This window comes from Culex quinquefasciatus, chromosome 3 (assembly GCF_015732765.1).
Source record: "Culex quinquefasciatus strain JHB chromosome 3, VPISU_Cqui_1.0_pri_paternal, whole genome shotgun sequence".
Lineage (NCBI taxonomy): Eukaryota > Metazoa > Arthropoda > Insecta > Diptera > Culicidae > Culex > Culex quinquefasciatus.
The window spans coordinates 139,525,426-139,532,522 of NC_051863.1; the positions used below are offsets into that span (position 1 = coordinate 139,525,426).

General features: G+C 30.9%; 1 protein-coding gene across 1 annotated transcript in view; it reads right to left on the reverse strand.

Moving 5' to 3' along the window:
- The window catches only part of LOC6034636 (cuticle protein 19), a 72,961-nt gene that overhangs the window by 25,701 nt on the left and 40,163 nt on the right, over nt 1-7,097 (reverse strand). The window lies entirely within an intron of this gene.

A 7,097-nucleotide genomic window follows, 5' to 3' on the forward strand; every position in this document is an offset into this window, starting at 1 on the left:
GATAAAAGGGGTTTTAATTTATTTAAGTCATGGCATGTCATGTTACCATCACTGTTTTGATTGATAAGTTGAAACCATGGTTTGCTACATAAATATTCATTTTTTTTAAATTATTTAGTCTGCCTCGCCTTGTTTTAACTAAATTTTTAATTTATTCACAAAACTACTCACGATGATCAATTGCTTGTTCATTCAACCTTATCATCACTTAGGCAGCACTTTGTTTTAACCCTCTACTGCCCAAATTTTTTTCGTTTTTTTTTATTTTTCCCGTGATCAGGAGGTCATTTTGAGCAATTTTTGTTCTACGAAAAACTTTACTTCTCTTGTTTCATGTTTTTCTTGTTTTATTTTTAGTATTTTAATTTGTATTTTCCTTGTTTGGTTTATGTTTGTTTTTGGTAGTATTTGGCCTATTTTACCACCTTCATTACATTTTGCCTATCTAATTTTTTCATGTTTTTACAGTCACTTTTTCAGTGTTTTACTTGTTTTTCACGTTTCCATTATCATTTAAAAAGATAAAACATGTGTAAAGCATAGTCTGGGACGCTACAAAAATTACTGCATACTTATTTTAACATAAAATATAGGAAATTTTAGTGAAAAACATAGCCAAAGTTGACCCCTAAAAAATATCATTTTAAAAAACATTGGCAAAGTCACATAAAACAAGTAAAACTTCCAACCCTAAAATTTTATACAATGTTAAGAGTTCTTCTTTCCATTGCTTTTTAAAGATCAAGAATTGGTTGAAAAATGGATTTTTGGCGATTTTTCAGATCGAAGCCCGTCTAAAAGCAAGGTTAGGTTGTAGAGGGTTAATTTGAAGGAGCAAAATGTTATCAAAAAATATTTTTGATTTTTTTGCATTTTTTCTATCATGAGTTCTTGCTTTATTTAAGTATACGTTTTGTTTTCTTCTTATTTTTGTAAAGAAGTTTTCCATTTGAAAATTTAAAAAAATATTTTTAATTGAAAATAGAAGTCTAGTCATTGATTAGCATATTTAGCATGTTGGGTCTGGTTTTATAAAATTCCGATGTACAGCACCTCAAAAACATTTTTTCCCGAAAAAAATGTCTTTTATTTATTTTTTTGTACTTTTTACAAGTTTTTGAACACATAAAACTCTATTTTCATAAGGCCAAAAAGACCTGCTTGCTTTCTACCATTTGTTATTTGACGTTTTATTCTTCCAACTTTATATTGTTTATAATTTCGACAAACAATTGATTTTAAATTTATGTTCTTTATCTCGATTAAACAATTATGAAAAAGCAAGCAAGTTAACTGGATTTTTAGTTTGATGTTTTGAAAAAATATGTTTTGATCAGAAAAAAGGAACTCTTTCATATTTTATCTAGCGTTTTCGATATTTTTTTAACTTAGAACTTAAGTAGAAAATGTAAAAAAAATATGTAAAGTTTTTTTTCAAATTATTTTTGCCAAATTTTGTTTGTCCGAGACTTCCCAATATTTAAATAGCGGCGCTAAATTTTAATTTCTCTTGGATCTTTAAAAAACTATTGAAATGATTATTTTATTCATTTTCAAAAAAAAATCAAATTTAAAAAAACCTTTCGAAACTATTTGTAGCGGAGCTTTAGTTTAATCAAATTGGAATAGAAGAAAGTATCCTTCATTTAATTAAGAAATAAAAACAAAACGGATAGAAATGTTTCGAATCTTTCACAAACGATGGCAAATTAAGATCTTGGATTGAAAAATAATTGAGTCATCTATAAGCTATGAATTTTGCATGCCATTTGTTAACAATGAGCATTCTTGTTTAAAGTTATTCCAAAAAACTATATTGAGACTTTGAAAAAAATAAAAGCAATGGTTTAAACAAGCCACTTTTCATGTATTCTTTTTGATAGTGTTTTGGTTCTATGGTCATTTATAATTGAGTATGAATAATAAAAATCGGTTCTCAATCAATGCAAAAGTTGCTAAAAACATATTAAAAAATCTATTCACAACCCTCCCCCAAGATTCCCCTTCCCCACTCTTTCATCTTTTTGCAGCGATTGCATTTTTAATCCAATTTGCGGAAATGATTAAAACATTGCGCGTGCCTCCACTCTGCACTGCCTGCATCATCTCCCTCTCACTCACGTACTTCAAGCTCGCAATTCTCACGTACATATGCTTGGTTTTCCCTCTCTCATCATAACAAGTTTTAAGGGGTACTCTTGTGGGGTGTGCGCAGTTTTATGCCTCTCTTGTACAGACTGACCCACATTTTCCCGCTCTCGCTCTCGTTGCTTACCCTATCGTTGAAGTCTTGCGGTTAATGATCGCTAGCAATAGAGAGGAAGAGTGTTGCGAGGGGGTTATGAGGAGGAGGGTCGATTACATCAACACACCACTTTTGCTTGCAACTTTTTTCACGTACGTGTGTGTGTGCGCGAGTGTGATGTAGCTGAACCGCACAACCACACGCCAAAGCATAAAGCTCACGCCCGAGATTGGAACAAATTATGATGAACTTGAAAAAGTATGTTTTGCTTCTCTTTTGCTGTTTTCATGTTTTTCGTCGTTTTTTTTTGCAATGTTGTTTTTCTTGTTGCAACGTTTCAAATTGCCTGTTTTATGACTGCGCCACCGTTATTTTTTCGCTTTTTTTCTCTCTCTCTTTATTTTTCCTTCATCGTTGGATTTATTTATTTATTCTCTTTTGCTACTTCACTAGTTAACTATTTTCTTTATTGGGCTATTGGTGGAGCCCGAGCCGGTGAGAGTAGCCCGGGTACTAGAGGCAGGCACTTTAAACGGAGTCTCATGCGAATTTCGAGTGGGTTTTAAACGCTCTCGACTATTGCGTCGAATGAAAGTGAAATACACACCACGCCAGTAGTGGGACAGTAGACGGCAGTAGTAGGAAAAAAGTGCAAGTGAAGATGCAGGCAGATAAATATTAATTAATGTTATGTAAATTTCAGCTTGAACTGGACTGGTTTTGGTCGGGGACTGGTCACGCGGTAGTACTCCGGCTGGTTGGCTTGTTGACTGCGTTTAATTGGTCCACTAAATGGTCAACCCGAGAGTTGGCTTCTTGGCGATTGGTTGAGCGTTGCCTTTGGAAAATTGATCGCTAATAAATTGCTTAATTTGTGATGTGAGGTGACGCTTGCAAACAATGCTTTTAGCTGGGTTTACATGGCAGATCTACAAAAATAAGTGTATTTTTCAATTGAAACATCCACTTTAAAACCTCAGATTCTAAATTTTTTATTAAAAGATTGATTGGTCTTGTACAAACATTTTAAAAATATTTGTATAAAAAGAATACAGGATGTAAAACAAATCTAACTATGTCAATGTAATTTAAAAGTGGTGCAATGAATGTAAATAGAATCTGTTATACGTTTGACCATTTATTTTAGTTATTTTAAGTGAAACTTAATAATTCTCAGTATTTTTCAAGTTTACACTACCAATCTGCAAAAATAAACATAACATATGTTTCAATGATTGCTGAATTTTTTGGATTAATTCCAAGAATCCATAAAATTGCGGAACATTTTTTTTTATTCAATTTTTTTCCTATTAGTAACAACAGATTTGGGTTTTAACCTGCTCTCCAGAATGCCATTTTCTAGGATTTAATTCCTCAGATATGCTTACAATCTTCTTACCTTCATATCATCAAATCTTCAAATCTTCAAATCTTCAAATCTTCAAATCTTCAAATCTTAAAATCTTCAAATCTTCAAATCTTCAAATCTTCAAATCTTCAAATCTTCAAATCTTCAAATCTTCAAATCTTCAAATCTTCAAATCTTCAAATCTTCAAATCTTCAAATCTTCAAATCTTCAAATCTTCAAATCTTCAAATCTTCAAATCTTCAAATCTTCAAATCTTCAAATCTTCAAATCTTCAAATCTTCGAATCTTCAAATCTTCAAATCTTCAAATCTTCAAATCTTCAAATCTTCAAATCTTCAAATCTTCAAATCTTCAAATCTTCAAATCTTCAAATCTTCAAATCTTCAAATCTTCAAATCTTCAAATCTTCAAATCTTCAAATCTTCAAATCTTCAAATCTTCAAATCTTCAAATCTTCAAATCTTCAAATCTTCAAATCTTCAAATCTTCAAATCTTCAAATCTTCAAATCTTCAAATCTTCAAATCTTCAAATCTTCAAATCTTCAAATCTTCAAATCTTCAAATCTTCAAATCTTCAAATCATCAAATCTTCAAATCTTTAAAACTTCAAATCTTCAAATCTTCAAATCTTCAAATCTTCAAATCTTCAAATCTTCAAATCTTCAAATCTTCAAATCTTCAAATCTTCAAATCTTCAAATCTTCAAATCTTCAAATCTTCAAATCTTCAAATCTTCAAATCTTCAAATCTTCAAATCTTCAAATCTTCAAATCTTCAAACCTTCAAATCTTCAAACGTGTGCTCTTCCGATCTCAAATCTTCAAATCTTCAAATCTTCAAATCTTCAAATCTTCAAATCTTCAAATCTTCAAATCTTCAAATCTTCAAATCTTCAAATCTTCAAATCTTCAAATCTTCAAATCTTCAAATCTTCAAATCTTCAAATCTTCAAATCTTCAAATCTTCAAATCTTCAAATCTTCAAATCTTCAAATCTTCAAATCTTCAAATCTTCAAATCTTCAAATCTTCAAATCTTCAAATCTTCAAATCTTCAAATCTTCAAATCTTCAAATCTTCAAATCTTCAAATCTTCAAATAATCAAAAGTTCAATTTCTATGATTTTCAGAAATCTTGTAAATAATTACCTTTCTATTAAGCCGATGCAAATATTTAAAAAAGTTCTTGTCCCTCGGCCCTGGCCGAGGTCAAGGGGGGGGGCAAAAAAATAAAAAAATATAAAAATTCAAATAACAAGCCATAGTCTTCACATTTAAATGAAAAAAGTGTTTTAAAATGCATTTTACACTAGTTCAGTTGTTTTGCAATCATTAGTTTTCAAAAAATCTAAGATCTGACAAAAACAAAAATTTTATCGAAAAAAAAGATTTTGCATCGAAAATTTTCAAAAAATCTTAAGATTTTTTAATAAACCCAAACATGCTAAAAATTATTTTAAACGCAGGAGAATGTATTTTAATTTTATTTCAGCTAATTGCACTTGAATTTTCATTGAAATTTTGAAGTTTATTGTAAAAATATTTTTTTTGCCCCCTGATTTTTCGGGCCAATTTTGAAGGGAGGAGGGGGGTGACAAAAACTTTTAAAAATATTTGTACCAGCCTTAGTAAAACATAAAAAAAAAACATTTCTGGAAAATTATTCATTTTATTTTTTGTTGGCGTATGGGTAATTTTGGGTAATGAGATTTCACGGAATAATTCATTGTGGCGAATGAAGTTTCAGAATTTACTGATACTGTTTCTTTTTAATTTGTTGAAAAGTTAGCTTGAAAATTTCTATTTAGTTTTTTTCTAAATAATTTTGTGTTCACCTTTCATTTATGTACTTAGTTGAAGATTTAATTTGATGTTGAGTTTATTTGATGAAAACGATATCTAGATTTACCTTGAAGCTCATCTTTAAGTCGCAATGAGGAAGGAATCATCCACGTCGGTGGAGTATGTATTTTTATTGTCAATTAAATAAAATAGATTAAAAAATATTGTTCTGGCATCTTTGACTTTGCCGTAAATTTCTTGTATCGTAAAAGTAGATGCATGATTTTTTTTTATTTCAAAATTTATCATCAGAAAATGTGATCCCAATTGATGAGCAATATGCCAACTTTTGTTAAAAATATTGAAAAAATAAATACATAAAACAAGGAAGATGACTAAATATCATACTAAAAGAAGGATAACAAGTAAGTAAAGTATGTTGTTGCTCAAAATAACCTAATGAGCATAACAAATATTTCAAGTCTGAATAAAATAGCAGTAGAGGGTTATAAAAAGTTAGATTATCTGAATTATCGATTTATGACAGCAACATTAAGGCTCGTGCATAAACCACGTGGACTATGAATTTGATTGTATCAAACCCCCTCGCCCTCCGTGGTTTTTTTTTCCAAACAAAATTTCTTTTTTTATGGAGCGTGGTTTTTTGTCAGACCACCCTCTCTCCCCTGAAAAACCACGTGGTTTATGCATGAGTCCTTATCGATTCAATTTTGTATTCAAGTTGGATAGAATTTCGAATGCTCAGCAATCAACAGAGGCCCCTTAATTGCATTGAAGATTGTCTACAGTTGGGCGCTTGAAACGTTGCCCCAATCCAAGTTGCGTGGTTGTTCCACGATGACAACGAAAGACTTCAACGCTACATCGAGCTGAAACTTTTCAAGCGACGAACCTTCCAATCTTGTATCAAGCCAAGCCCAATTCAGAAGCTGGGGGTTCGCACCGATTGCCGCAATCGAACGCTTCACCTCCTTAATTGTCTCGGCTGCTTTTTTTTGTTCAACATTTTGTTGTTAAGGTTTTTTGTTGTTTCGCACAATAACATGTATCGGAAAGATCACTTGCACATTTACAAGATGACGAGCCGATGGCGTTCGATTGCGGGGCTCGTGCCTGTGCGCGGCTTAACCTTGAACTTTACTGTTACTGGTTTTTTGTTTTGGTCGCTTGTTGATTTTAATGACACATTCACACATACACAGTGAATTCAATTGATTTGTCTGGATCGAAATGGTACAATGAAATTTGATCGGAAATTGGTGGTGTGAATTCCATTAAGGTGTGGGAACCGCTATTTTGGGAGACTTTGTTTTGATGACAGCTGAATGATTGATTGATTGGGACTGATTAAATCTTTAGAAATTCTTTGAAAAAATAATTTGTAAAATTGTGTAAATTTAAACACTGATTAACTATTCGAAATTTTAAAATGTGTATATCAAAACGATAAGCTGATAATAAATCTTTCCCTTCTTTAATTCATGTTGGATAGCAATTATAATGTTTAAAAAAATTTGATCTAGAGTTTGTTCTAATGTTGATTGTTTGATAAAAAATGTCCAATGTTCAAAGATAAAAGAATAAAATTAAAATAACTTTTTACTGATTATCAAGGAAGAACAGATTTTAATTTTGATTTAATTGTGATTTTTTACACAATATTTTACAAGTTACAATAAG